The 27,908-nt window shown below is 46.2% G+C and overlaps 26 non-coding genes across 26 annotated transcripts; all 26 read left to right on the top strand.

Annotated features, from left to right (window-relative positions):
• The first annotated feature begins 816 nt into the window (after positions 1-816).
• Positions 817-899, top strand: trnal-cag (transfer RNA leucine (anticodon CAG)). The gene has a single exon. It is a non-coding gene; the product is annotated as a tRNA-Leu (tRNA).
• Positions 900-1,862: 963 nt separating this feature from the next.
• Positions 1,863-1,945, top strand: trnal-cag (transfer RNA leucine (anticodon CAG)). Its single transcript has one exon. It is a non-coding gene; the product is annotated as a tRNA-Leu (tRNA).
• A 963-nt stretch (positions 1,946-2,908) lies between these two features.
• trnal-cag (transfer RNA leucine (anticodon CAG)) lies at positions 2,909-2,991 on the top strand. Its single transcript has one exon. It is a non-coding gene; the product is annotated as a tRNA-Leu (tRNA).
• A 963-nt stretch (positions 2,992-3,954) lies between these two features.
• trnal-cag (transfer RNA leucine (anticodon CAG)) lies at positions 3,955-4,037 on the top strand. Its single transcript has one exon. It is a non-coding gene; the product is annotated as a tRNA-Leu (tRNA).
• A 963-nt stretch (positions 4,038-5,000) lies between these two features.
• trnal-cag (transfer RNA leucine (anticodon CAG)) lies at positions 5,001-5,083 on the top strand. Its single transcript has one exon. It is a non-coding gene; the product is annotated as a tRNA-Leu (tRNA).
• Positions 5,084-6,046: 963 nt separating this feature from the next.
• Positions 6,047-6,129, top strand: trnal-aag (transfer RNA leucine (anticodon AAG)). The gene has a single exon. It is a non-coding gene; the product is annotated as a tRNA-Leu (tRNA).
• A 963-nt stretch (positions 6,130-7,092) lies between these two features.
• On the top strand, positions 7,093-7,175 carry trnal-cag (transfer RNA leucine (anticodon CAG)). Its single transcript has one exon. It is a non-coding gene; the product is annotated as a tRNA-Leu (tRNA).
• A 963-nt stretch (positions 7,176-8,138) lies between these two features.
• Positions 8,139-8,221, top strand: trnal-aag (transfer RNA leucine (anticodon AAG)). The gene has a single exon. It is a non-coding gene; the product is annotated as a tRNA-Leu (tRNA).
• A 963-nt stretch (positions 8,222-9,184) lies between these two features.
• trnal-aag (transfer RNA leucine (anticodon AAG)) lies at positions 9,185-9,267 on the top strand. Its single transcript has one exon. It is a non-coding gene; the product is annotated as a tRNA-Leu (tRNA).
• A 954-nt stretch (positions 9,268-10,221) lies between these two features.
• On the top strand, positions 10,222-10,304 carry trnal-aag (transfer RNA leucine (anticodon AAG)). The gene has a single exon. It is a non-coding gene; the product is annotated as a tRNA-Leu (tRNA).
• A 246-nt stretch (positions 10,305-10,550) lies between these two features.
• Positions 10,551-10,621, top strand: trnag-gcc (transfer RNA glycine (anticodon GCC)). The gene has a single exon. It is a non-coding gene; the product is annotated as a tRNA-Gly (tRNA).
• Positions 10,622-11,258: 637 nt separating this feature from the next.
• Positions 11,259-11,341, top strand: trnal-aag (transfer RNA leucine (anticodon AAG)). The gene has a single exon. It is a non-coding gene; the product is annotated as a tRNA-Leu (tRNA).
• A 246-nt stretch (positions 11,342-11,587) lies between these two features.
• On the top strand, positions 11,588-11,658 carry trnag-gcc (transfer RNA glycine (anticodon GCC)). Its single transcript has one exon. It is a non-coding gene; the product is annotated as a tRNA-Gly (tRNA).
• Positions 11,659-12,295: 637 nt separating this feature from the next.
• trnal-aag (transfer RNA leucine (anticodon AAG)) lies at positions 12,296-12,378 on the top strand. Its single transcript has one exon. It is a non-coding gene; the product is annotated as a tRNA-Leu (tRNA).
• Positions 12,379-13,331: 953 nt separating this feature from the next.
• trnal-aag (transfer RNA leucine (anticodon AAG)) lies at positions 13,332-13,414 on the top strand. Its single transcript has one exon. It is a non-coding gene; the product is annotated as a tRNA-Leu (tRNA).
• Positions 13,415-15,114: 1,700 nt separating this feature from the next.
• trnal-aag (transfer RNA leucine (anticodon AAG)) lies at positions 15,115-15,197 on the top strand. Its single transcript has one exon. It is a non-coding gene; the product is annotated as a tRNA-Leu (tRNA).
• A 2,008-nt stretch (positions 15,198-17,205) lies between these two features.
• On the top strand, positions 17,206-17,288 carry trnal-aag (transfer RNA leucine (anticodon AAG)). Its single transcript has one exon. It is a non-coding gene; the product is annotated as a tRNA-Leu (tRNA).
• A 963-nt stretch (positions 17,289-18,251) lies between these two features.
• On the top strand, positions 18,252-18,334 carry trnal-cag (transfer RNA leucine (anticodon CAG)). Its single transcript has one exon. It is a non-coding gene; the product is annotated as a tRNA-Leu (tRNA).
• A 963-nt stretch (positions 18,335-19,297) lies between these two features.
• On the top strand, positions 19,298-19,380 carry trnal-aag (transfer RNA leucine (anticodon AAG)). The gene has a single exon. It is a non-coding gene; the product is annotated as a tRNA-Leu (tRNA).
• Positions 19,381-20,343: 963 nt separating this feature from the next.
• trnal-aag (transfer RNA leucine (anticodon AAG)) lies at positions 20,344-20,426 on the top strand. The gene has a single exon. It is a non-coding gene; the product is annotated as a tRNA-Leu (tRNA).
• Positions 20,427-21,389: 963 nt separating this feature from the next.
• On the top strand, positions 21,390-21,472 carry trnal-cag (transfer RNA leucine (anticodon CAG)). The gene has a single exon. It is a non-coding gene; the product is annotated as a tRNA-Leu (tRNA).
• Positions 21,473-23,481: 2,009 nt separating this feature from the next.
• trnal-aag (transfer RNA leucine (anticodon AAG)) lies at positions 23,482-23,564 on the top strand. Its single transcript has one exon. It is a non-coding gene; the product is annotated as a tRNA-Leu (tRNA).
• A 963-nt stretch (positions 23,565-24,527) lies between these two features.
• trnal-aag (transfer RNA leucine (anticodon AAG)) lies at positions 24,528-24,610 on the top strand. Its single transcript has one exon. It is a non-coding gene; the product is annotated as a tRNA-Leu (tRNA).
• A 963-nt stretch (positions 24,611-25,573) lies between these two features.
• trnal-cag (transfer RNA leucine (anticodon CAG)) lies at positions 25,574-25,656 on the top strand. The gene has a single exon. It is a non-coding gene; the product is annotated as a tRNA-Leu (tRNA).
• A 963-nt stretch (positions 25,657-26,619) lies between these two features.
• On the top strand, positions 26,620-26,702 carry trnal-aag (transfer RNA leucine (anticodon AAG)). The gene has a single exon. It is a non-coding gene; the product is annotated as a tRNA-Leu (tRNA).
• Positions 26,703-27,665: 963 nt separating this feature from the next.
• On the top strand, positions 27,666-27,748 carry trnal-aag (transfer RNA leucine (anticodon AAG)). The gene has a single exon. It is a non-coding gene; the product is annotated as a tRNA-Leu (tRNA).
• Positions 27,749-27,908: the final 160 nt, after the last annotated feature.

The raw sequence follows: 27,908 nt of genomic DNA, 5'->3' as shown, positions 1-27,908 counted from the left end.
TCTGCAGACCATGAATTTCCATGCAAAACATCCATGACTATGTAATAACAGATTGTTTTAGATCCCGTTCTGATTCCATCATTTTGTCCGGTCTTCTAAGCATTGATGGTTCAGTGGTAGAATTCTCGCCTGCCATGCGGGAGACCTGGGTTCAATTCCCAGCCAACGCAAACTTGCTTCTTGTGGGAGATGTTAAACTAACAGCGACTCAATGCTGAATAAACCAACCTTATGTGACACATTCTTGGATTTCAGAGTGTCGGAAGACTTTGTTTGTCTCACATTCTGGGCACAATGCCAAAGCTAACCTCATCAAGTGAAACCTTCAGTGTGTCTCGATGTGCATCATGAGAGATGATCAGTTGAAGACTGCGTGGTTTTGGACTGCTTGTTCGTGATTTGCTTCTCCGGCAGTGGAAACTGATGCTCTATTGGTACTATGCTGCTACTACATCTCGTTCAGATGCCTCCTGGACACCTCCATTGGATGGTGGTCCGGGCATGGTCCACCAGGAGGATGCCTTGAGAAGACGGAGGACACGCTGGAGAGACTTTGTCTCTCGGCTGACCAGGCAATGCCTTGGGAATCCACTGGAGGAGGTGTCTTTGGCAAGGGAAGTCTGGAAATACCTGCTCATCCTGTTGCCTTCGTGACATTGGCCTGGATTAGTGGTGGAACATGGATGGATAGTGGTACTATGATGCCATAATTTGATTTCCAACCGTTAACCTGCGTTTCGGCTTGATTGCTTACATTTATGGTGACAATCAATCGATGTGGGTTGCCTTGAGTTTTGTGAACCCCCCCGCAGGGTGGTCAGGATGGCCGAGCGGTCTAAGGCGCTGCGTTCAGGTCGCAGTCTCCTCTGGAGGCGTGGGTTCAAATCCCACTTCTGACAGCTTTAACTTGACTCAGGTAAATTCATTTAACAAAATTTTGATTCTTTCTATATTTCACCGTCAGAACATTTTACTGAAGAGTTCACATATATTTATTTTGGAGCCAGGTCTAGTCAGGGGATGACAAAAGTCCAACGATGTCATGCTCTGCAGACCATGAATTTCCATGCAAAACGTCCATGACTATGTAATAACAGATTGTTTTAGATCCCGTTCTGATTCCATCATTTTGTCTGGTCTTTTAAGCATTGGTGGTTCAGTGGTAGAATTCTCGCCTGCCATGCGGGAGACCTGGGCTCATTTCCCAGCCAACGCAAACTCGCTTCTTGTGGAACATGTTAAACTAACAGCGACTCAATGCTGAATAAACTAACTTTATGTGACACATTCTCAGACTTCAGAGTGTCGAAAGACTTTGTTTGTCTCACATTCTGGACACAATGCCAAAGCTAACCTCATCAAGTGAAACCTTCAGTGTGTCTCAATGTGCATCATGAGAGATGATCAGTTGAAGACTGCGTGGTTTTGGACTGCTTGTTCGTGATTTGCTTCTCTGGCAGTGGAAACTGATGCTGTATTGGTACTATGCTGCTACTACATCTCGTTCAGATGCCTCCTGGACACCTCCATCGGATGGTGGTCCGGGCATGGTCCACCAGGAGGATGCCTTGAGAAGACGGAGGACACACTGGAGAGACTTTGTCTCTCGGCTGACCGGGCAATGCCTTGGGAATCCACTGGAGGAGGTGTCTTTGGCAAGGGAAGTCTGGAAATACCTGCTCATCCTGTTGCCTTCGTGACATTGGCCTGGATTAGTGGTGGAACATGGATGGATAGTGGTACTATGATGCCATAATTTGATTTCCAACCGTTGACCTGCGTTTCGGCTTGATCGCTTACATTTATGGTGACAATCAATCGATGTGGGTTGCCTTGAGTTTTGTGAACTCTCTCGCAGGGTAGTCAGGATGGCCGAGCGGTCTAAGGCGCTGCGTTCAGGTCGCAGTCTCCTCTGGAGGCGTGGGTTCAAATCCCACTTCTGACAGATTTGACTTGACTCAGGTAAATTCATTTAACAAAATTTTGATTCTTTCTATATTTCACCGTCAGAACATTTTACTGAAGAGTTCACATATATTTATTTTGGAGCCAGGTCTAGTCAGGGGATGACAAAAGTCCAACGATGTCATGCTCTGCAGACCATGAATTTCCATGCAAAACATCCATGACTATGTAATAACAGATTGTTTTAGATCCCGTTCTGATTCCATCATTTTGTCTGGTCTTCTAAGCATTGATGGTTCAGTGGTAGAATTCTCGCCTGCCATGCGGGAGACCTGGGTTCAATTCCCAGCCAACGCAAACTTGCTTCTTGTGGGAGATGTTAAACTAACAGCGACTCAATGCTGAATAAACCAACCTTATGTGACACATTCTTGGATTTCAGAGTGTCGGAAGACTTTGTTTGTCTCACATTCTGGGCACAATGCCAAAGCTAACCTCATCAAGTGAAACCTTCAGTGTGTCTCGATGTGCATCATGAGAGATGATCAGTTGAAGACTGCGTGGTTTTGGACTGCTTGTTCGTGATTTGCTTCTCCGGCAGTGGAAACTGATGCTGTATTGGTACTATGCTGCTACTACATCTCGTTCAGATGCCTCCTGGACACCTCCATCGGATGGTGGTCCGGGCATGGTCCACCAGGAGGATGCCTTGAGAAGACGGAGGACACACTGGAGAGACTTTGTCTCTCGGCTGACCGGGCAATGCCTTGGGAATCCACTGGAGGAGGTGTCTTTGGCAAGGGAAGTCTGGAAATACCTGCTCATCCTGTTGCCTTCGTGACATTGGCCTGGATTAGTGGTGGAACATGGATGGATAGTGGTACTATGATGCCATAATTTGATTTCCAACCGTTGACCTGCGTTTCGGCTTGATCGCTTACATTTATGGTGACAATCAATCGATGTGGGTTGCCTTGAGTTTTGTGAACTCTCTCGCAGGGTAGTCAGGATGGCCGAGCGGTCTAAGGCGCTGCGTTCAGGTCGCAGTCTCCTCTGGAGGCGTGGGTTCAAATCCCACTTCTGACAGATTTGACTTGACTCAGGTAAATTCATTTAACAAAATTTTGATTCTTTCTATATTTCACCGTCAGAACATTTTACTGAAGAGTTCACATATATTTATTTTGGAGCCAGGTCTAGTCAGGGGATGACAAAAGTCCAACGATGTCATGCTCTGCAGACCATGAATTTCCATGCAAAACATCCATGACTATGTAATAACAGATTGTTTTAGATCCCGTTCTGATTCCATCATTTTGTCTGGTCTTCTAAGCATTGATGGTTCAGTGGTAGAATTCTCGCCTGCCATGCGGGAGACCTGGGTTCAATTCCCAGCCAACGCAAACTTGCTTCTTGTGGGAGATGTTAAACTAACAGCGACTCAATGCTGAATAAACCAACCTTATGTGACACATTCTTGGATTTCAGAGTGTCGGAAGACTTTGTTTGTCTCACATTCTGGGCACAATGCCAAAGCTAACCTCATCAAGTGAAACCTTCAGTGTGTCTCGATGTGCATCATGAGAGATGATCAGTTGAAGACTGCGTGGTTTTGGACTGCTTGTTCGTGATTTGCTTCTCCGGCAGTGGAAACTGATGCTCTATTGGTACTATGCTGCTACTACATCTCGTTCAGATGCCTCCTGGACACCTCCATTGGATGGTGGTCCGGGCATGGTCCACCAGGAGGATGCCTTGAGAAGACGGAGGACACGCTGGAGAGACTTTGTCTCTCGGCTGACCAGGCAATGCCTTGGGAATCCACTGGAGGAGGTGTCTTTGGCAAGGGAAGTCTGGAAATACCTGCTCATCCTGTTGCCTTCGTGACATTGGCCTGGATTAGTGGTGGAACATGGATGGATAGTGGTACTATGATGCCATAATTTGATTTCCAACCGTTAACCTGCGTTTCGGCTTGATTGCTTACATTTATGGTGACAATCAATCGATGTGGGTTGCCTTGAGTTTTGTGAACCCCCCCGCAGGGTGGTCAGGATGGCCGAGCGGTCTAAGGCGCTGCGTTCAGGTCGCAGTCTCCTCTGGAGGCGTGGGTTCAAATCCCACTTCTGACAGCTTTAACTTGACTCAGGTAAATTCATTTAACAAAATTTTGATTCTTTCTATATTTCACCGTCAGAACATTTTACTGAAGAGTTCACATATATTTATTTTGGAGCCAGGTCTAGTCAGGGGATGACAAAAGTCCAACGATGTCATGCTCTGCAGACCATGAATTTCCATGCAAAACGTCCATGACTATGTAATAACAGATTGTTTTAGATCCCGTTCTGATTCCATCATTTTGTCTGGTCTTTTAAGCATTGGTGGTTCAGTGGTAGAATTCTCGCCTGCCATGCGGGAGACCTGGGCTCATTTCCCAGCCAACGCAAACTCGCTTCTTGTGGAACATGTTAAACTAACAGCGACTCAATGCTGAATAAACTAACTTTATGTGACACATTCTCAGACTTCAGAGTGTCGAAAGACTTTGTTTGTCTCACATTCTGGACACAATGCCAAAGCTAACCTCATCAAGTGAAACCTTCAGTGTGTCTCAATGTGCATCATGAGAGATGATCAGTTGAAGACTGCGTGGTTTTGGACTGCTTGTTCGTGATTTGCTTCTCTGGCAGTGGAAACTGATGCTGTATTGGTACTATGCTGCTACTACATCTCGTTCAGATGCCTCCTGGACACCTCCATCGGATGGTGGTCCGGGCATGGTCCACCAGGAGGATGCCTTGAGAAGACGGAGGACACACTGGAGAGACTTTGTCTCTCGGCTGACCGGGCAATGCCTTGGGAATCCACTGGAGGAGGTGTCTTTGGCAAGGGAAGTCTGGAAATACCTGCTCATCCTGTTGCCTTCGTGACATTGGCCTGGATTAGTGGTGGAACATGGATGGATAGTGGTACTATGATGCCATAATTTGATTTCCAACCGTTGACCTGCGTTTCGGCTTGATTGCTTACATTTATGGTGACAATCAATCGATGTGGGTTGCCTTGAGTTTTGTGAACCCTCTCGCAGGGTAGTCAGGATGGCCGAGCGGTCTAAGGCGCTGCGTTCAGGTCGCAGTCTCCTCTGGAGGCGTGGGTTCAAATCCCACTTCTGACAGCTCTAACTTGACTCAGGTAAATTCATTTAACAAAATTTTGATTCTTTCTATATTTCACCGTCAGAACATTTTACTGAAGAGTTCACATATAAATATTTTGGAGCCAGGTCTAGTCAGGGGATGACAAAAGTCCAACGATGTCATGCTCTGCAGACCATGAATTTCCATGCAAAACGTCCATGACTATGTAATAACAGATTGTTTTAGATCCCGTTCTGATTCCATCATTTTGTCTAGTCTTTTAAGCATTGGTGGTTCAGTGGTAGAATTCTCGCCTGCCATGCGGGAGACCTGGGCTCAATTCCCAGCCAACGCAAACTCGCTTCTTGTGGAAGATGTTAAACTAACAGCGACTCAATGCTGAATAAACTAACTTTATGTGACACATTCTCGGACTTCAGAGTGTCGGAAGACTTTGTTTGTCACACATTCTGGACACAATGCCAAAGCTAACCTCATCAAGTGAAACCTTCAGTGTGTCTCAATGTGCATCATGAGAGATGATCAGTTGAAGACTGCGTGGTTTTGGACTGCTTGTTTGTGATTTGCTTCTCTGGCAGTGGAAACTGATGCTGTATTGGTACTATGCTGCTACTACATCTCGTTCAGATGCCTCCTGGACACCTCCATCGGATGGTGGTCCGGGCATGGTCCACCAGGAGGATGCCTTGAGAAGACGGAGGACACACTGGAGAGACTTTGTCTCTCGGCTGACCAGGCAATGCCTTGGGAATCCACTGGAGGAGGTGTCTTTGGCAAGGGAAGTCTGGAAATACCTGCTCATCCTGTTGCCTTCGTGACACTGGCCTGGATTAGTGGTGGAACATGGATGGATAGTGGTACTATGATGCCATAATTTGATTTCCAACCGTTGACCTGCGTTTCGGCTAGATCGCTTACATTTATGGTGACAATCAATCGATGTGGGTTGCCTTGAGTTTTGTGAACATTCTCGCTGGGTAGTCAGGATGGCCGAGCGGTCTAAGGCGCTGCGTTAAGGTCGCAGTCTCCTCTGGAGGCGTGGGTTTAAATCCCACTTCTGACAGCTTCAACTTGACTCAGGTAAAGTCATTTAACAAAATTTTTAGTCTTTCTTTATTTCACCGTCAGAACATTTTACTGAAGAGTTCACATATAAATATTTTGGAGCCAGGTCTAGTCAGGGGATGACAAAAGTCCAACGATGTCATGCTCTGCAGACCATGAATTTCCATGCAAAACGTCCATGACTATGTAATAACAGATTGTTTTAGATCCCGTTCTGATTCCATCATTTTGTCTGGTCTTTTAAGCATTGGTGGTTCAGTGGTAGAATTCTCGCCTGCCATGCGGGAGACCTGGGCTCATTTCCCAGCCAACGCAAACTCGCTTCTTGTGGAACATGTTAAACTAACAGCGACTCAATGCTGAATAAACTAACTTTATGTGACACATTCTCAGACTTCAGAGTGTCGAAAGACTTTGTTTGTCTCACATTCTGGACACAATGCCAAAGCTAACCTCATCAAGTGAAACCTTCAGTGTGTCTCAATGTGCATCATGAGAGATGATCAGTTGAAGACTGCGTGGTTTTGGACTGCTTGTTCGTGATTTGCTTCTCTGGCAGTGGAAACTGATGCTGTATTGGTACTATGCTGCTTCTACATCTCGTTCAGATGCCTCCTGGACACCTCCATCGGATGGTGGTCCGGGCATGGTCCACCAGGAGGATGCCTTGAGAAGACGGAGGACACACTGGAGAGACTTTGTCTCTCGGCTGACCGGGCAATGCCTTGGGAATCCACTGGAGGAGGTGTCTTTGGTAAGGGAAGTCTGGAAATACCTGCTCATCCTGTTGCCTTCGTGACATTGGCCTGGATTAGTGGTGGAACATGGATGGATAGTGGTACTATGATGCCATAATTTGATTTCCAACCGTTGACCTGCGTTTCGGCTTGATTGCTTACATTTATGGTGACAATCAATCGATGTGGGTTGCCTTGAGTTTTGTGAACCCTCTCGCAGGGTAGTCAGGATGGCCGAGCGGTCTAAGGCGCTGCGTTCAGGTCGCAGTCTCCTCTGGAGGCGTGGGTTCAAATCCCACTTCTGACAGCTCTAACTTGACTCAGGTAAATTCATTTAACAAAATTTTGATTCTTTCTATATTTCACCGTCAGAACATTTTACTGAAGAGTTCACATATAAATATTTTGGAGCCAGGTCTAGTCAGGGGATGACAAAAGTCCAACGATGTCATGCTCTGCAGACCATGAATTTCCATGCAAAACGTCCATGACTATGTAATAACAGATTGTTTTAGATCCCGTTCTGATTCCATCATTTTGTCTAGTCTTTTAAGCATTGGTGGTTCAGTGGTAGAATTCTCGCCTGCCATGCGGGAGACCTGGGCTCAATTCCCAGCCAACGCAAACTCGCTTCTTGTGGAAGATGTTAAACTAACAGCGACTCAATGCTGAATAAACTAACTTTATGTGACACATTCTCGGACTTCAGAGTGTCGGAAGACTTTGTTTGTCACACATTCTGGACACAATGCCAAAGCTAACCTCATCAAGTGAAACCTTCAGTATGTCTCAATGTGCATCATGAGAGATGATTAGTTGAAGACTGCGTGGTTCTGGACTGCTTGTTCGTGATTTGCTTTTCTGGCAGTGGAAACTGATGCTGTATTGGTACTATGCTGCTACTACATCTCGTTCAGATGCCTCCTGGACACCTCCATCGGATGGTGGTCCGGGCATGGTCCACCAGGAGGATGCCTTGAGGAGACGGAGGACACACTGGAGAGACTTTGTCTCTCGGCTGACCAGGCAATGCCTTGGGAATCCACTGGAGGAGGTGTCTTTGGCAAGGGAAGTCTGGAAATACCTGCTCATCCTGTTGCCTTCGTGACACTGGCCTGGATTAGTGGTGAAACATGGATGGATAGTGGTACTATGATGCCATAATTTGATTTCCAACCGTTGACCTGCGTTTCGGCTTGATCGCTTACATTTATGGTGACAATCGATCGATGTGGGTTGCCTTGAGTTTTGTGAACATTCTCGCTGGGTGGTTGGGATGGCCGAGCGGTCTAAGGCGCTGCGTTAAGGTCGCAGTCTCCTCTGGAGGCGTGGGTTTAAATCCCACTTCTGACAGCTTCAGCTTGACTCAGGTAAAGTCATTTAACAAAATTTTTAGTCTTTCTTTATTTCACCGTCAGAACATTTTACTGAAGAGTTCACATATAAATATTTTGGAGCCAGGTCTAGTCAGGGGATGACAAAAGTCCAACGATGTCATGCTCTGCAGACCATGAATTTCCATGCAAAACGTCCATGACTATGTAATAACAGATTGTTTTAGATCCCGTTCTGATTCCATCATTTTGTCTGGTCTTTTAAGCATTGGTGGTTCGGTGGTAGAATTCTCGCCTGCCATGCGGGAGACCTGGGCTCAATTCCCAGCCAACGCAAACTCGCTTCTTGTGGAAGATGTTAAACTAACAGCGACTCAATGCTGAATAAACTAACTTTATGTGACACATTCTTGGACTTCAGAGTGTCGAAAGACTTTGTTTGTCTCACATTCTGGACACAATGCCAAAGCTAACCTCATCAAGTGAAACCTTCAGTGTGTCTCAATGTGCATCATGAGAGATGATCAGTTGAAGACTGCGTGGTTTTGGACTGCTTGTTCGTGATTTGCTTCTCTGGCAGTGGAAACTGATGCTGTATTGGTACTATGCTGCTACTACATCTCGTTCAGATGCCTCCTGGACACCTCCATCGGATGGTGGTCCGGGCATGGTCCACCAGGAGGATGCCTTGAGAAGACGGAGGACACACTGGAGAGACTTTGTCTCTCGGCTGACCAGGCAATGCCTTGGGAATCCACTGGAGGAGGTGTCTTTGGCAAGGGAAGTCTGGAAATACCTGCTCATCCTGTTGCCTTTGTGACACTGGCCTGGATTAGTGGTGGAACATGGATGGATAGTGGTACTATGATGCCATAATTTGATTTCCAACCGTTGACCTGCGTTTCGGCTTGATTGCTTACATTTATGGTGACAATCGATCGATGTGGGTTGCCTTGAGTTTTGTGAACATTCTAGCTGGGTAGTCAGGATGGCCGAGCGGTCTAAGGCGCTGCGTTAAGGTCGCAGTCTCCTCTGGAGGCGTGGGTTTAAATCCCACTTCTGGCAGCTTCAACTTGACTCAGGTAAAGTCATTTAACAAAATTTTTAGTCTTTCTTTATTTCACCGTCAGAACATTTTACTGAAGAGTTCACATAAATATTTTGGAGCCAGGTCTAGTCAGGGGATGACAAAAGTCCAACAATGTCATGCTCTGCAGACCATGAATTTCCATGCAAAACGTCCATGACTATGTAATAACAGATTGTTTTAGATCCCGTTCTGATTCCATCATTTTGTCTGGTCTTTTAAGCATTGGTGGTTCAGTGGTAGAATTCTCGCCTGCCATGGCTGGGCTCAATTCCCAGCCAACGCAAACTCGCTTCTTGTGGAAGATGTTAAACTAACAGCGACTCAATGCTGAATAAACTAACTTTATGTGACACATTCTCGGACTTCAGAGTGTCAAAAGACTTTGTTTGTCTCACATTCTGGACACAATGCCAAAGCTAACCTCATCAAGTGAAACCTTCAGTGTGTCTCAATGTGCATCATGAGAGATGATCAGTTGAAGACTGCGTGGTTTTGGACTGCTTGTTCGTGATTTGCTTCTCTGGCAGTGGAAACTGATGCTGTATTGGTACTATGCTGCTACTACATCTCGTTCAGATGCCTCCTGGACACCTCCATCGGATGGTGGTCCGGGCATGGTCCACCAGGAGGATGCCTTGAGAAGACGGAGGACACACTGGAGAGACTTTGTCTCTCGGCTGACCGGGCAATGCCTTGGGAATCCACTGGAGGAGGTGTCTTTGGCAAGGGAAGTCTGGAAATACCTGCTCATCCTGTTGCCTTCGTGACACTGGCCTGGATTAGTGGTGGAGCATGGATGGATAGTGGTACTATGATGCCATAATTTGATTTCCAACCGTTGACCTGCGTTTCGGCTTGATTGCTTACATTTATGGTGACAATCAATCGATGTGGGTTGCCTTGAGTTTTGTGAACTCTGTTGCCGGGTGGTCGGGATGGCTGAGGGGTCTAAGGCGCTGCGTTAAGGTCGCAGTCTCCTCTGGAGGCGTGGGTTCAAATCCCACTTCTGACAGCTTTAACTTGACTCAGGTAAATTCATTTAACAAAATTTTGATTCTTTCTATATTTCACCGTCAGAACATTTTACTGAAGAGTTCACATATATTTATTTTGGAGCCAGGTCTAGTCAGGGGATGACAAAAGTCCAACGATGTCATGCTCTGCAGACCATGAATTTCCATGCAAAACGTCCATGACTATGTAATAACAGATTGTTTTAGATCCCGTTCTGATTCCATCATTTTGCCTGGTCTTTTAAGCATTGGTGGTTCAGTGGTAGAATTCTCGCCTGCCACGCGGGAGACCTGGGTTCAATTCCCAGCCAATGCAAACTTGCTTCTTGTGGGAGATGTTAAACTAACAGCGACTCAGTGCTGAATAAACTAACTTTATGTGACACATTCTTGGACTCGGAAGACTTTGTTTGTCTCACATTCTGGGCACAATGCCAAAGCTAACCTCATCAAGTGAAACCTTCAGTGTGTCTCAATGTGCATCATGAGAGATGATCAGTTGAAGACTGCGTGGTTTTGGACTGCTTGTTCGTGATTTGCTTCTCTGGCAGTGGAAACTGATGCTGTATTGGTACTATGCTGCTACTACATCTCGTTCAGATGCCTCCTGGACACCTCCATCGGATGGTGGTCCGGGCATGGTCCACCAGGAGGATGCCTTGAGAAGACGGAGGACACACTGGAGAGACTTTGTCTCTCGGCTGACCGGGCAATGCCTTGGGAATCCACTGGAGGAGGTGTCTTTGGCAAGGGAAGTCTGGAAATACCTGCTCATCCTGTTGCCTTCGTGACACTGGCCTGGATTAGTGGTGGAGCATGGATGGATAGTGGTACTATGATGCCATAATTTGATTTCCAACCGTTGACCTGCGTTTCGGCTTGATTGCTTACATTTATGGTGACAATCAATCGATGTGGGTTGCCTTGAGTTTTGTGAACTCTGTTGCCGGGTGGTCAGGATGGCCGAGGGGTCTAAGGCGCTGCGTTAAGGTCGCAGTCTCCTCTGGAGGCGTGGGTTCAAATCCCACTTCTGACAGCTTTAACTTGACTCAGGTAAATTCATTTAACAAAATTTTGATTCTTTCTATATTTCACCGTCAGAACATTTTACTGAAGAGTTCACATATATTTATTTTGGAGCCAGGTCTAGTCAGGGGATGACAAAAGTCCAACGATGTCATGCTCTGCAGACCATGAATTTCCATGCAAAACGTCCATGACTATGTAATAACAGATTGTTTTAGATCCCGTTCTGATTCCATCATTTTGCCTGGTCTTTTAAGCATTGGTGGTTCAGTGGTAGGATTCTCGCCTGCCACGCGGGAGACCTGGGTTCAATTCCCAGCCAATGCAAACTTGCTTCTTGTGGGAGATGTTAAACTAACAGCGACTCAGTGCTGAATAAACTAACTTTATGTGACACATTCTTGGACTCGGAAGACTTTGTTTGTCTCACATTCTGGGCACAATGCCAAAGCTAACCTCATCAAGTGAAACCTTCAGTGTGTCTCAATGTGCATCATGAGAGATGATCAGTTGAAGACTGCGTGGTTTTGGACTGCTTGTTCGTGATTTGCTTCTCTGGCAGTGGAAACTGATGCTGTATTGGTACTATGCTGCTACTACATCTCGTTCAGATGCCTCCTGGACACCTCCATCGGATGGTGGTCCGGGCATGGTCCACCAGGAGGATGCCTTGAGAAGACGGAGGACACACTGGAGAGACTTTGTCTCTCGGCTGACCGGGCAATGCCTTGGGAATCCACTGGAGGAGGTGTCTTTGGCAAGGGAAGTCTGGAAATACCTGCTCATCCTGTTGCCTTCGTGACACTGGCCTGGATTAGTGGTGGAACATGGATGGATAGTGGTACTATGATGCCATAATTTGATTTCCAACCGTTGACCTGCGTTTCGGCTAGATCGCTTACATTTATGGTGACAATCAATCGATGTGGGTTGCCTTGAATTTTGTGAACATTCTAGCTGGGTAGTCAGGATGGCCGAGCGGTCTAAGGCGCTGCGTTAAGGTCGCAGTCTCCTCTGGAGGCGTGGGTTCAAATCCCACTTCTGACAGCTTTAACTTGACTCAAGTAAATTCATTTAACAAAATTTTGATTCTTTCTATATTTCACCGTCAGAACATTTTACTGAAGAGTTCACATATATTTATTTTGGAGCCAGGTCTAGTCAGGGGATGACAAAAGTCCAACGATGTCATGCTCTGCAGACCATGAATTTCCATGAAAAACGTCCATGACGATGTAATAACAGATTGTTTTAGATCCCGTTCTGATTCCATCATTTTGTCTAGTCTTTTAAGCATTGGTGGTTCAGTGGTAGAATTCTAGCCTGCCATGCGGGAGACCTGGGTTCAGTTCCCAGCCAATGCAAACTTGCTTCTTGTGGGAGATGTTAAACTAACAGCGACTCAGTGCTGAATAAACTAACTTTATGTGACACATTCTTGGACTCGGAAGACTTTGTTTGTCTCACATTCTGGGCACAATGCCAAAGCTAACCTCATCAAGTGAAACCTTCAGTGTGTCTCAATGTGCATCATGAGAGATGATCAGTTGAAGACTGCGTGGTTTTGGCTGCTTGTTCGTGATTTGCTTCTCTGGCAGTGGAAACTGATGCTGTATTGGTACTATGCTGCTACTACATCTCGTTCAGATGCCTCCTGGACACCTCCATCGGATGGTGGTCCGGGCATGGTCCACCAGGAGGATGCCTTGAGAAGATGGAGGACACACTGGAGAGACTTTGTCTCTCGGCTGACCGGGCAATGCCTTGGGAATCCACTGGAGGAGGTGTCTTTGGCAAGGGAAGTCTGGAAATACCTGCTCATCCTGTTGCCTTCGTGACACTGGCCTGGATTAGTGGTGGAACATGGATGGATAGTGGTACTATGATGCCATAATTTGATTTCCAACCGTTGACCTGCGTTTCGGCTAGATCGCTTACATTTATGGTGACAATCAATCGATGTGGGTTGCCTTGAATTTTGTGAACATTCTAGCTGGGTAGTCAGGATGGCCGAGCGGTCTAAGGCGCTGCGTTAAGGTCGCAGTCTCCTCTGGAGGCGTGGGTTCAAATCCCACTTCTGACAGCTTTAACTTGACTCAAGTAAATTCATTTAACAAAATTTTGATTCTTTCTATATTTCACCGTCAGAACATTTTACTGAAGAGTTCACATATATTTATTTTGGAGCCAGGTCTAGTCAGGGGATGACAAAAGTCCAACGATGTCATGCTCTGCAGACCATGAATTTCCATGAAAAACGTCCATGACGATGTAATAACAGATTGTTTTAGATCCCGTTCTGATTCCATCATTTTGTCTAGTCTTTTAAGCATTGGTGGTTCAGTGGTAGAATTCTAGCCTGCCATGCGGGAGACCCGGGTTCAGTTCCCAGCCAATGCAAACTCGCTTCTTGTGGGAGATGTTAAACTAACAGCGACTCAGTGCTGAATAAACTAACTTTATGTGACACATTCTTGGACTCGGAAGACTTTGTTTGTCTCACATTCTGGGCACAATGCCAAAGCTAACCTCATCAAGTGAAACCTTCAGTGTGTCTCAATGTGCATCACGAGAGATGATCAGTTGAAGACTGCGTGGTTTTGGCTGCTTGTTCGTGATTTGCTTCTCTGGCAGTGGAAACTGATGCTGTATTGGTACTATGCTGCTACTACATCTCGTTCAGATGCCTCCTGGACACCTCCATCGGATGGTGGTCCGGGCATGGTCCACCAGGAGGATGCCTTGAGAAGACGGAGGACACACTGGAGAGACTTTGTCTCTCGGCTGACCAGGCAATGCCTTGGGAATCCACTGGAGGAGGTGTCTTTGGCAAGGGAAGTCTGGAAATACCTGCTCATCCTGTTGCCTTCGTGACATTGGCCTGGATTAGTGGTGGAACATGGATGGATAGTGGTACTATGATGCCATAATTTGATTTCCAACCGTTGACCTGCGTTTAGGCTTGATTGCTTACATTTATGGTGACAATCGATCAATGTGGGTTGCCTTGAGTTTTGTGAACATTCTAGCTGGGTAGTCGGGATGGCCGAGCGGTCTAAGGCGCTGCGTTAAGGTTGCAGTCTCCTCTGGAGGCGTTGGTTTAAATCCCACTTCTGACAGCTTCAACTTGACTCAGGTGAAGTCATTTAACAAAATTTTTAGTCTTTCTTTATTTCACCGTCAGAACATTTTAGAATAAACTAACTTTATGTGACACATTCTTGGACTCGGAAGACTTTGTTTGTCTCACATTCTGGGCACAATGCCAAAGCTAACCTCATCAAGTGAAACCTTCAGTGTGTCTCAATGTGCATCATGAGAGATGATCAGTTGAAGACTGCGTGGTTTTGGCTGCTTGTTCGTGATTTGCTTCTCTGGCAGTGGAAACTGATGCTGTATTGGTACTATGCTGCTACTACATCTCGTTCAGATGCCTCCTGGACACCTCCATCGGATGGTGGTCCGGGCATGGTCCACCAGGAGGATGCCTTGAGAAGACGGAGGACACACTGGAGAGACTTTGTCTCTCGGCTGACCGGGCAATGCCTTGGGAATCCACTGGAGGAGGTGTCTTTGGCAAGGGAAGTCTGGAAATACCTGCTCATCCTGTTGCCTTCGTGACACTGGCCTGGATTAGTGGTGGAACATGGATGGATAGTGGTACTATGATGCCATAATTTGATTTCCAACCGTTGACCTGCGTTTCGGCTAGATCGCTTACATTTATGGTGACAATCAATCGATGTGGGTTGCCTTGAATTTTGTGAACATTCTAGCTGGGTAGTCAGGATGGCCGAGCGGTCTAAGGCGCTGCGTTAAGGTCGCAGTCTCCTCTGGAGGCGTGGGTTCAAATCCCACTTCTGACAGCTTTAACTTGACTCAAGTAAATTCATTTAACAAAATTTTGATTCTTTCTATATTTCACCGTCAGAACATTTTACTGAAGAGTTCACATATATTTATTTTGGAGCCAGGTCTAGTCAGGGGATGACAAAAGTCCAACGATGTCATGCTCTGCAGACCATGAATTTCCATGAAAAACGTCCATGACGATGTAATAACAGATTGTTTTAGATCCCGTTCTGATTCCATCATTTTGTCCGGTCTTTTAAGCATTGGTGGTTCAGTGGTAGAATTCTTGCCTGCCGTGCGGGAGACCTGGGTTCAATTCCCAGCCAACGCAAACTTGCTTCTTGTGGGAGATGTTAAACTAACAGCGACTCAGTGCTGAATAAACTAACTTTATGTGACACATTCTTGGACTTCAGAGTGTCGGAAGACTCTGTTTGTCTCACATTCTGGGCACAATGCCAAAGCTAACCTCATCAAGTGAAACCTTCAGTGTGTCTCAATGTGCATCGTGAGAGATGATCAGTTGAAGACTGCGTGGTTTTGGACTGCTTGTTCGTGATTTGCTTCTCTGGCAGTGGAAACTGAAGCTGTATTGGTACTATGCTGCTACTACATCTCGTTCAGATGCCTCCTGGACACCTCCATCGGATGGTGGTCCGGGCATGGTCCACCAGGAGGATGCCTTGAGAAGACTGAGGACACACTGGAGAGACTTTGTCTCTCGGCTGACCAGGCAATGCCTTGGGAATCCACTGGAGGAGGTGTCTTTGGCAAGGGAAGTCTGGAAATACCTGCTCATCCTGTTGCCTTCGTGACATTGGCCTGGATTAGTGGTGGAACATGGATGGATAGTGGTACTATGATGCCATAATTTGATTTCCAACCGTTGACCTGCGTTTAGGCTTGATTGCTTACATTTATGGTGACAATCGATCAATGTGGGTTGCCTTGAGTTTTGTGAACATTCTAGCTGGGTAGTCGGGATGGCCGAGCGGTCTAAGGCGCTGCGTTAAGGTCGCAGTCTCCTCTGGAGGCGTTGGTTTAAATCCCACTTCTGACAGCTTCAACTTGACTCAGGTGAAGTCATTTAACAAAATGTTTAGTCTTTCTTTATTTCACCGTCAGAACATTTTACTGAAGAGTTCACATATAAATATTTTGGAGCAAGGTCTAGTCAGGGGATGACAAAAGTCCAATGATGTCATGCTCTGCAGACCATGAATTTCCATGCAAAACGTCCATGACTATGTAATAACAGATTGTTTTAGATCCCGTTCTGATTCCATCATTTTGTCTGGTCTTTTAAGCATTGGTGGTTCGGTGGTAGAATTCTCGCCTGCCATGCGGGAGACCTGGGCTCAATTCCCAGCCAACGCAAACTCGCTTCTTGTGGAAGATGTTAAACTAACAGCGACTCAATGCTGAATAAACTAACTTTATGTGACACATTCTTGGACTTCAGAGTGTCGAAAGACTTTGTTTGTCTCACATTCTGGACACAATGCCAAAGCTAACCTCATCAAGTGAAACCTTCAGTGTGTCTCAATGTGCATCATGAGAGATGATCAGTTGAAGACTGCGTGGTTTTGGCTGCTTGTTCGTGATTTGCTTCTCTGGCAGTGGAAACTGATGCTGTATTGGTACTATGCTGCTACTACATCTCGTTCAGATGCCTCCTGGACACCTCCATCGGATGGTGGTCCGGGCATGGTCCACCAGGAGGATGCCTTGAGAAGACGGAGGACACACTGGAGAGACTTTGTCTCTCGGCTGACCGGGCAATGCCTTGGGAATCCACTGGAGGAGGTGTCTTTGGCAAGGGAAGTCTGGAAATACCTGCTCATCCTGTTGCCTTCGTGACACTGGCCTGGATTAGTGGTGGAACATGGATGGATAGTGGTACTATGATGCCATAATTTGATTTCCAACCGTTGACCTGCGTTTCGGCTAGATCGCTTACATTTATGGTGACAATCAATCGATGTGGGTTGCCTTGAATTTTGTGAACATTCTAGCTGGGTAGTCAGGATGGCCGAGCGGTCTAAGGCGCTGCGTTAAGGTCGCAGTCTCCTCTGGAGGCGTGGGTTCAAATCCCACTTCTGACAGCTTTAACTTGACTCAAGTAAATTCATTTAACAAAATTTTGATTCTTTCTATATTTCACCGTCAGAACATTTTACTGAAGAGTTCACATATATTTATTTTGGAGCCAGGTCTAGTCAGGGGATGACAAAAGTCCAACGATGTCATGCTCTGCAGACCATGAATTTCCATGAAAAACGTCCATGACGATGTAATAACAGATTGTTTTAGATCCCGTTCTGATTCCATCATTTTGTCCGGTCTTTTAAGCATTGGTGGTTCAGTGGTAGAATTCTTGCCTGCCATGCGGGAGACCTGGGTTCAATTCCCAGCCAACGCAAACTTGCTTCTTGTGGGAGATGTTAAACTAACAGCGACTCAGTGCTGAATAAACTAACTTTATGTGACACATTCTTGGACTTCAGAGTGTCGGAAGACTCTGTTTGTCTCACATTCTGGGCACAATGCCAAAGCTAACCTCATCAAGTGAAACCTTCAGTGTGTCTCAATGTGCATCATGAGAGATGATCAGTTGAAGACTGCGTGGTTTTGGACTGCTTGTTCGTGATTTGCTTCTCTGGCAGTGGAAACTGAAGCTGTATTGGTACTATGCTGCTACTACATCTCGTTCAGATGCCTCCTGGACACCTCCATCGGATGGTGGTCCGGGCATGGTCCACCAGGAGGATGCCTTGAGAAGACTGAGGACACACTGGAGAGACTTTGTCTCTCGGCTGACCAGGCAATGCCTTGGGAATCCACTGGAGGAGGTGTCTTTGGCAAGGGAAGTCTGGAAATACCTGCTCATCCTGTTGCCTTCGTGACATTGGCCTGGATTAGTGGTGGAACATGGATGGATAGTGGTACTATGATGCCATAATTTGATTTCCAACCGTTGACCTGCGTTTCGGCTTGATTGCTTACATTTATGGTGACAATCAATCGATGTGGGTTGCCTTGAGTTTTGTGAACCCTCTCGCAGGGTAGTCAGGATGGCCGAGCGGTCTAAGGCGCTGCGTTCAGGTCGCAGTCTCCTCTGGAGGCGTGGGTTCAAATCCCACTTCTGACAGCTCTAACTTGACTCAGGTAAATTCATTTAACAAAATTTTGATTCTTTCTATATTTCACCGTCAGAACATTTTACTGAAGAGTTCACATATAAATATTTTGGAGCCAGGTCTAGTCAGGGGATGACAAAAGTCCAACGATGTCATGCGATGCAGACCATGAATTTCCATGCAAAACGTCCATGACTATGTAATAACAGATTGTTTTAGATCCCGTTCTGATTCCATCATTTTGTCTAGTCTTTTAAGCATTGGTGGTTCAGTGGTAGAATTCTCGCCTGCCATGCGGGAGACCTGGGCTCAATTCCCAGCCAACGCAAACTCGCTTCTTGTGGAAGATGTTAAACTAACAGCGACTCAATGCTGAATAAACTAACTTTATGTGACACATTCTCGGACTTCAGAGTGTCGGAAGACTTTGTTTGTCACACATTCTGGACACAATGCCAAAGCTAACCTCATCAAGTGAAACCTTCAGTGTGTCTCAATGTGCATCATGAGAGATGATTAGTTGAAGACTGCGTGGTTCTGGACTGCTTGTTCGTGATTTGCTTCTCTGGCAGTGGAAACTGATGCTGTATTGGTACTATGCTGCTACTACATCTCGTTCAGATGCCTCCTGGACACCTCCATCGGATGGTGGTCCGGGCATGGTCCACCAGGAGGATGCCTTGAGGAGACGGAGGACACACTGGAGAGACTTTGTCTCTCGGCTGACCAGGCAATGCCTTGGGAATCCACTGGAGGAGGTGTCTTTGGCAAGGGAAGTCTGGAAATACCTGCTCATCCTGTTGCCTTCGTGACACTGGCCTGGATTAGTGGTGAAACATGGATGGATAGTGGTACTATGATGCCATAATTTGATTTCCAACCGTTGACCTGCGTTTCGGCTTGATCGCTTACATTTATGGTGACAATCGATCGATGTGGGTTGCCTTGAGTTTTGTGAACATTCTCGCTGGGTGGTTGGGATGGCCGAGCGGTCTAAGGCGCTGCGTTAAGGTCGCAGTCTCCTCTGGAGGCGTGGGTTTAAATCCCACTTCTGACAGCTTCAGCTTGACTCAGGTAAAGTCATTTAACAAAATTTTTAGTCTTTCTTTATTTCACCGTCAGAACATTTTACTGAAGAGTTCACATATAAATATTTTGGAGCCAGGTCTAGTCAGGGGATGACAAAAGTCCAACGATGTCATGCTCTGCAGACCATGAATTTCCATGCAAAACGTCCATGACTATGTAATAACAGATTGTTTTAGATCCCGTTCTGATTCCATCATTTTGTCTGGTCTTTTAAGCATTGGTGGTTCGGTGGTAGAATTCTCGCCTGCCATGCGGGAGACCTGGGCTCAATTCCCAGCCAACGCAAACTCGCTTCTTGTGGAAGATGTTAAACTAACAGCGACTCAATGCTGAATAAACTAACTTTATGTGACACATTCTTGGACTTCAGAGTGTCGAAAGACTTTGTTTGTCTCACATTCTGGACACAATGCCAAAGCTAACCTCATCAAGTGAAACCTTCAGTGTGTCTCAATGTGCATCATGAGAGATGATCAGTTGAAGACTGCGTGGTTTTGGACTGCTTGTTCGTGATTTGCTTCTCTGGCAGTGGAAACTGATGCTGTATTGGTACTATGCTGCTACTACATCTCGTTCAGATGCCTCCTGGACACCTCCATCGGATGGTGGTCCGGGCATGGTCCACCAGGAGGATGCCTTGAGAAGACGGAGGACACACTGGAGAGACTTTGTCTCTCGGCTGACCAGGCAATGCCTTGGGAATCCACTGGAGGAGGTGTCTTTGGCAAGGGAAGTCTGGAAATACCTGCTCATCCTGTTGCCTTCGTGACACTGGCCTGGATTAGTGGTGGAACATGGATGGATAGTGGTACTATGATGCCATAATTTGATTTCCAACCGTTGACCTGCGTTTCGGCTAGATCGCTTACATTTATGGTGACAATCAATCGATGTGGGTTGCCTTGAATTTTGTGAACATTCTAGCTGGGTAGTCAGGATGGCCGAGCGGTCTAAGGCACTGCGTTAAGGTCGCAGTCTCCTCTGGAGGCGTGGGTTCAAATCCCACTTCTGACAGCCTTAACTTGACTCAGGTAAATTCATTTAACAAAATTTTGATTCTTTCTATATTTCACCGTCAGAACATTTTACTGAAGAGTTCACATATATTTATTTTGGAGCCAGGTCTAGTCAGGGGATGACAAAAGTCCAACGATGTCATGCTCTGCAGACCATGAATTTCCATGAAAAACGTCCATGACGATGTAATAACAGATTGTTTTAGATCCCGTTCTGATTCCATCATTTTGTCCGGTCTTTTAAGCATTGGTGGTTCAGTGGTAGAATTCTTGCCTGCCATGCGGGAGACCTGGGTTCAATTCCCAGCCAACGCAAACTTGCTTCTTGTGGGAGATGTTAAACTAACAGCGACTCAATGCTGAATAAACTAACTTTATGTGACACATTCTTGGACTTCAGAGTGTCGGAAGACTCTGTTTGTCTCACATTCTGGGCACAATGCCAAAGCTAACCTCATCAAGTGAAACCTTCAGTGTGTCTCAATGTGCATCATGAGAGATGATCAGTTGAAGACTGCGTGGTTTTGGACTGCTTGTTCGTGATTTGCTTCTCTGGCAGTGGAAACTGATGCTGTATTGGTACTATGCTGCTACTACATCTCGTTCAGATGCCTCCTGGACACCTCCATCGGATGGTGGTCCGGGCATGGTCCACCAGGAGGATGCCTTGAGAAGACGGAGGACACGCTGGAGAGACTTTGTCTCTCGGCTGACCAGGCAATGCCTTGGGAATCCACTGGAGGAGGTGTCTTTGGCAAGGGAAGTCTGGAAATACCTGCTCATCCTGTTGCCTTCGTGACATTGGCCTGGATTAGTGGTGGAACATGGATGGATAGTGGTACTATGATGCCATAATTTGATTTCCAACCGTTAACCTGCGTTTCGGCTTGATTGCTTACATTTATGGTGACAATCAATCAATGTGGGTTGCCTTGAGTTTTGTGAACCCCCCTGCAGGGTAGTCAGGATGGCCGAGCGGTCTAAGGCGCTGTGTTCAGGTCGCAGTCTCCTCTGGAGGCGTGGGTTCAAATCCCACTTCTGACAGCTTTAACTTGACTCAGGTAAATTCATTTAACAAAATTTTGATTCTTTCTATATTTCACCGTCAGAACATTTTACTGAAGAGTTCACATATATTTATTTTGGAGCCAGGTCTAGTCAGGGGATGACAAAAGTCCAACGATGTCATGCTCTGCAGACCATGAATTTCCATGCAAAACGTCCATGACTATGTAATAACAGATTGTTTTAGATCCCGTTCTGATTCCATCATTTTGTCTGGTCTTTCAAGCATTGGTGGTTCAGTGGTAGAATTCTCGCCTGCCATGCGGGAGACCTGGGTTCAGTTCCCAGCCAACGCAAACTTGCTTCTTGTGGAAGATGTTAAACTAACAGCGACTCAATGCTGAATAAACTAACTTTATGTGACACATTCTCGGACTTCAGAGTGTCGGAAGACTTTGTTTGTCTCACATTCTGGACACAATGCCAAAGCTAACCTCATCAAGTAAAACCTTCAGTGTGTCTCATTGTGCATCATGAGAGATGATCAGTTGAAGACTGCGTGGTTTTGGACTGCTTGTTTGTGATTTGCTTCTCTGGCAGTGGAAACTGATGCTGTATTGGTACTATGCTGCTACTACATCTCATTCAGATGCCTCCTGGACACCTCCATCGGATGGTGGTCCGGGCATGGTCCACCAGAAGGATGCCTTGAGAAGACGGAGGACACACTGGAGAGACTTTGTCTCTCGGCTGACCGGGCAATGCCTTGGGAATCCACTGAAGGAGGTGTCTTTGGCAAGGGAAGTCTGGAAATACCTGCTCATCCTGTTGCCTTTGTGACACTGGCCTGGATTAGTGGTGGAACATGGATGGATAGTGGTACTATGATGCCATAATTTGATTTCCAACCGTTGACCTGCGTTTCGGCTTGATTGCTTACATTTATGGTGACAATCAATCGATGTGGGTTGCCTTGAGTTTTGTGAACCCTCTCGCAGGGTAGTCAGGATGGCGGGGTGGTCTAAGGTGCTGCGTTCAGGTCGCAGTCTCCTCTGGAGGCGTGCGTTCAAATCCCACTTCTGACAGCTCTAACTTGACTCAGGTAAATTCATTTAACAAAATTTTGATTCTTTCTATATTTCACCGTCAGAACATTTTACTGAAGAGTTCACATATATTTATTTTGGAGCCAGGTCTAGTCAGGGGATGACAAAAGTCCAACGATGTCATGCTCTGCAGACCATGAATTTCCATGCAAAACGTCCATGACTATGTAATAACAGATTGTTTTAGATCCCGTTCTGATTCCATCATTTTGTCTGGTCTTTTAAGCATTGGTGGTTCAGTGATAGAATTCTCGCCTGCCATGCGGGAGACCTGGGTTCAATTCCCAGCCGACGCAAACTTGCTTCTTGTGGAAGATGTTAAACTAACAGCGACTCAATGCTGAATAAACTAACTTTATGTGACACATTCTCGGACTTCAGAGTGTCGGAAGACTTTGTTTGTCTCACATTCTGGACACAATGCCAAAGCTAACCTCATTAAGTAAAACCTTCAGTGTGTCTCATTGTGCATCATGAGAGATGATCAGTTGAAGACTGCGTGGTTTTGGACTGCTTGTTCGTGATTTGCTTCTCTGGCAGTGGAAACTGATGCTGTATTGGTACTATGCTGCTACTACATCTCGTTCAGATGCCTCCTGGACACCTCCATCGGATGGTGGTCCGGGCATGGTCCACCAGGAGGATGCCTTGAGAAGACGGAGGACACACTGGAGAGACTTTGTCTCTCGGCTGACCAGGCAATGCCTTGGGAATCCACTGGAGGAGGTGTCTTTGGCAAGGGAAGTCTGGAAATACCTGCTCATCCTGTTGCCTTCGTGACACTGGCCTGGATTAGTGGTGGAACATGGATGGATAGTGGTACTATGATGCCATAATTTGATTTCCAACCGTTGACCTGCGTTTCGGCTTGATTGCTTACATTTATGGTGACAATCAATCGATGTGGGTTGCCTTGAGTTTTGTGAACATTCTCGCTGGGTAGTCAGGATGGCCGAGCGGTCTAAGGCGCTGCGTTAAGGTCGCAGTCTCCTCTGGAGGCGTGGGTTTAAATCCCACTTCTGACAGCTTCAACTTGACTCAGGTAAAGTCATTTAACAAAATGTTTAGTCTTTCTTTATTTCACCGTCAGAACATTTTACTGAAGAGTTCACATATAAATATTTTGGAGCCAGGTCTAGTCAGGGGATGACAAAAGTCCAACGATGTCATGCTCTGCAGACCATGAATTTCCATGCAAAACGTCCATGACTATGTAATAACAGATTGTTTTAGATCCCGTTCTGATTCCATCATTTTGTCTAGTCTTTTAAGCATTGGTGGTTCAGTGGTAGAATTCTCGCCTGCCATGCGGGAGACCTGGGCTCAATTCCCAGCCAACGCAAACTCGCTTCTTGTGGAAGATGTTAAACTAACAGCGACTCAATGCTGAATAAACTAACTTTATGTGACACATTCTCGGACTTCAGAGTGTCGGAAGACTTTGTTTGTCACACATTCTGGACACAATGCCAAAGCTAACCTCATCAAGTGAAACCTTCAGTGTGTCTCAATGTGCATCATGAGAGATGATCAGTTGAAGGCTGCGTGGTTTTTGACTGCTTGTTCGTGATTTGCTTCTCTGGCCGTGGAAACTGATGCTGTATTGGTACTATGCTGCTACTACATCTCGTTCAGATGCCTCCTGGACACCTCCATCGGATGGTGGTCCGGGCATGGTCCACCAGGAGGATGCCTTGAGAAGACGGAGGACACACTGGAGAGACTTTGTCTCTCGGCTGACCAGGCAATGCCTTGGGAATCCACTGGAGGAGGTGTCTTTGGCAAGGGAAGTCTGGAAATACCTGCTCATCCTGTTGCCTTCGTGACACTGGCCTGGATTAGTGGTGGAACATGGATGGATAGTGGTACTATGATGCCATAATTTGATTTCCAACCGTTGACCTGCGTTTCGGCTTGATTGCTTACATTTATGGTGACAATCAATCGATGTGGGTTGCCTTGAGTTTTGTGAACATTCTCGCTGGGTAGTCAGGATGGCCGAGCGGTCTAAGGCGCTGCGTTAAGGTCGCAGTCTCCTCTGGAGGCGTGGGTTTAAATCCCACTTCTGACAGCTTCAACTTGACTCAGGTAAAGTCATTTAACAAAATGTTTAGTCTTTCTTTATTTCACCGTCAGAACATTTTACTGAAGAGTTCACATATAAATATTTTGGAGCCAGGTCTAGTCAGGGGATGACAAAAGTCCAACGATGTCATGCTCTGCAGACCATGAATTTCCATGCAAAACGTCCATGACTATGTAATAACAGATTGTTTTAGATCCCGTTCTGATTCCATCATTTTGTCTAGTCTTTTAAGCATTGGTGGTTCAGTGGTAGAATTCTCGCCTGCCATGCGGGAGACCTGGGCTCAATTCCCAGCCAACGCAAACTCGCTTCTTGTGGAAGATGTTAAACTAACAGCGACTCAATGCTGAATAAACTAACTTTATGTGACACATTCTCGGACTTCAGAGTGTCGGAAGACTTTGTTTGTCACACATTCTGGACACAATGCCAAAGCTAACCTCATCAAGTGAAACCTTCAGTGTGTCTCAATGTGCATCATGAGAGATGATCAGTTGAAGGCTGCGTGGTTTTTGACTGCTTGTTCGTGATTTGCTTCTCTGGCCGTGGAAACTGATGCTGTATTGGTACTATGCTGCTACTACATCTCGTTCAGATGCCTCCTGGACACCTCCATCGGATGGTGGTCCGGGCATGGTCCACCAGGAGGATGCCTTGAGAAGACTGAGGACACACTGGAGAGACTTTGTCTCTCGGCTGACCAGGCAATGCCTTGGGAATCCACTGGAGGAGGTGTCTTTGGCAAGGGAAGTCTGGAAATACCTGCTCATCCTGTTGCCTTCGTGACATTGGCCTGGATTAGTGGTGGAACATGGATGGATAGTGGTACTATGATGCCATAATTTGATTTCCAACCGTTGACCTGCGTTTCGGCTTGATTGCTTACATTTATGGTGACAATCAATCGATGTGGGTTGCCTTGAGTTTTGTGAACCCTCTCGCAGGGTAGTCAGTATGGCCGAGCGGTCTAAGGCGCTGCGTTCAGGTCGCAGTCTCCTCTGGAGGCGTGGGTTCAAATCCCACTTCTGACAGCTCTAACTTGACTCAGGTAAATTCATTTAACAAAATTTTGATTCTTTCTATATTTCACCGTCAGAACATTTTACTGAAGAGTTCACATATAAATATTTTGGAGCCAGGTCTAGTCAGGGGATGACAAAAGTCCAACGATGTCATGCGATGCAGACCATGAATTTCCATGCAAAACGTCCATGACTATGTAATAACAGATTGTTTTAGATCCCGTTCTGATTCCATCATTTTGTCTAGTCTTTTAAGCATTGGTGGTTCAGTGGTAGAATTCTCGCCTGCCATGCGGGAGACCTGGGCTCAATTCCCAGCCAACGCAAACTCGCTTCTTGTGGAAGATGTTAAACTAACAGCGACTCAATGCTGAATAAACTAACTTTATGTGACACATTCTCGGACTTCAGAGTGTCGGAAGACTTTGTTTGTCACACATTCTGGACACAATGCCAAAGCTAACCTCATCAAGTGAAACCTTCAGTGTGTCTCAATGTGCATCATGAGAGATGATTAGTTGAAGACTGCGTGGTTCTGGACTGCTTGTTCGTGATTTGCTTCTCTGGCAGTGGAAACTGATGCTGTATTGGTACTATGCTGCTACTACATCTCGTTCAGATGCCTCCTGGACACCTCCATCGGATGGTGGTCCGGGCATGGTCCACCAGGAGGATGCCTTGAGGAGACGGAGGACACACTGGAGAGACTTTGTCTCTCGGCTGACCAGGCAATGCCTTGGGAATCCACTGGAGGAGGTGTCTTTGGCAAGGGAAGTCTGGAAATACCTGCTCATCCTGTTGCCTTCGTGACACTGGCCTGGATTAGTGGTGAAACATGGATGGATAGTGGTACTATGATGCCATAATTTGATTTCCAACCGTTGACCTGCGTTTCGGCTTGATCGCTTACATTTATGGTGACAATCGATCGATGTGGGTTGCCTTGAGTTTTGTGAACATTCTCGCTGGGTGGTTGGGATGGCCGAGCGGTCTAAGGCGCTGCGTTAAGGTCGCAGTCTCCTCTGGAGGCGTGGGTTTAAATCCCACTTCTGACAGCTTCAGCTTGACTCAGGTAAAGTCATTTAACAAAATTTTTAGTCTTTCTTTATTTCACCGTCAGAACATTTTACTGAAGAGTTCACATATAAATATTTTGGAGCCAGGTCTAGTCAGGGGATGACAAAAGTCCAACGATGTCATGCTCTGCAGACCATGAATTTCCATGCAAAACGTCCATGACTATGTAATAACAGATTGTTTTAGATCCCGTTCTGATTCCATCATTTTGTCTGGTCTTTTAAGCATTGGTGGTTCGGTGGTAGAATTCTCGCCTGCCATGCGGGAGACCTGGGCTCAATTCCCAGCCAACGCAAACTCGCTTCTTGTGGAAGATGTTAAACTAACAGCGACTCAATGCTGAATAAACTAACTTTATGTGACACATTCTTGGACTTCAGAGTGTCGAAAGACTTTGTTTGTCTCACATTCTGGACACAATGCCAAAGCTAACCTCATCAAGTGAAACCTTCAGTGTGTCTCAATGTGCATCATGAGAGATGATCAGTTGAAGACTGCGTGGTTTTGGACTGCTTGTTCGTGATTTGCTTCTCTGGCAGTGGAAACTGATGCTGTATTGGTACTATGCTGCTACTACATCTCGTTCAGATGCCTCCTGGACACCTCCATCGGATGGTGGTCCGGGCATGGTCCACCAGGAGGATGCCTTGAGAAGACGGAGGACACACTGGAGAGACTTTGTCTCTCGGCTGACCAGGCAATGCCTTGGGAATCCACTGGAGGAGGTGTCTTTGGCAAGGGAAGTCTGGAAATACCTGCTCATCCTGTTGCCTTCGTGACACTGGCCTGGATTAGTGGTGGAACATGGATGGATAGTGGTACTATGATGCCATAATTTGATTTCCAACCGTTGACCTGCGTTTCGGCTAGATCGCTTACATTTATGGTGACAATCAATCGATGTGGGTTGCCTTGAATTTTGTGAACATTCTAGCTGGGTAGTCAGGATGGCCGAGCGGTCTAAGGCACTGCGTTAAGGTCGCAGTCTCCTCTGGAGGCGTGGGTTCAAATCCCACTTCTGACAGCCTTAACTTGACTCAGGTAAATTCATTTAACAAAATTTTGATTCTTTCTATATTTCACCGTCAGAACATTTTACTGAAGAGTTCACATATATTTATTTTGGAGCCAGGTCTAGTCAGGGGATGACAAAAGTCCAACGATGTCATGCTCTGCAGACCATG

The sequence above is a fragment of the Brachionichthys hirsutus genome, unplaced genomic scaffold, assembly GCF_040956055.1.
Source record: "Brachionichthys hirsutus isolate HB-005 unplaced genomic scaffold, CSIRO-AGI_Bhir_v1 contig_934, whole genome shotgun sequence".
NCBI classification, from domain to species: domain Eukaryota; kingdom Metazoa; phylum Chordata; class Actinopteri; order Lophiiformes; family Brachionichthyidae; genus Brachionichthys; species Brachionichthys hirsutus.
This window is presented reverse-complemented; position numbering and strand designations above follow the sequence as displayed.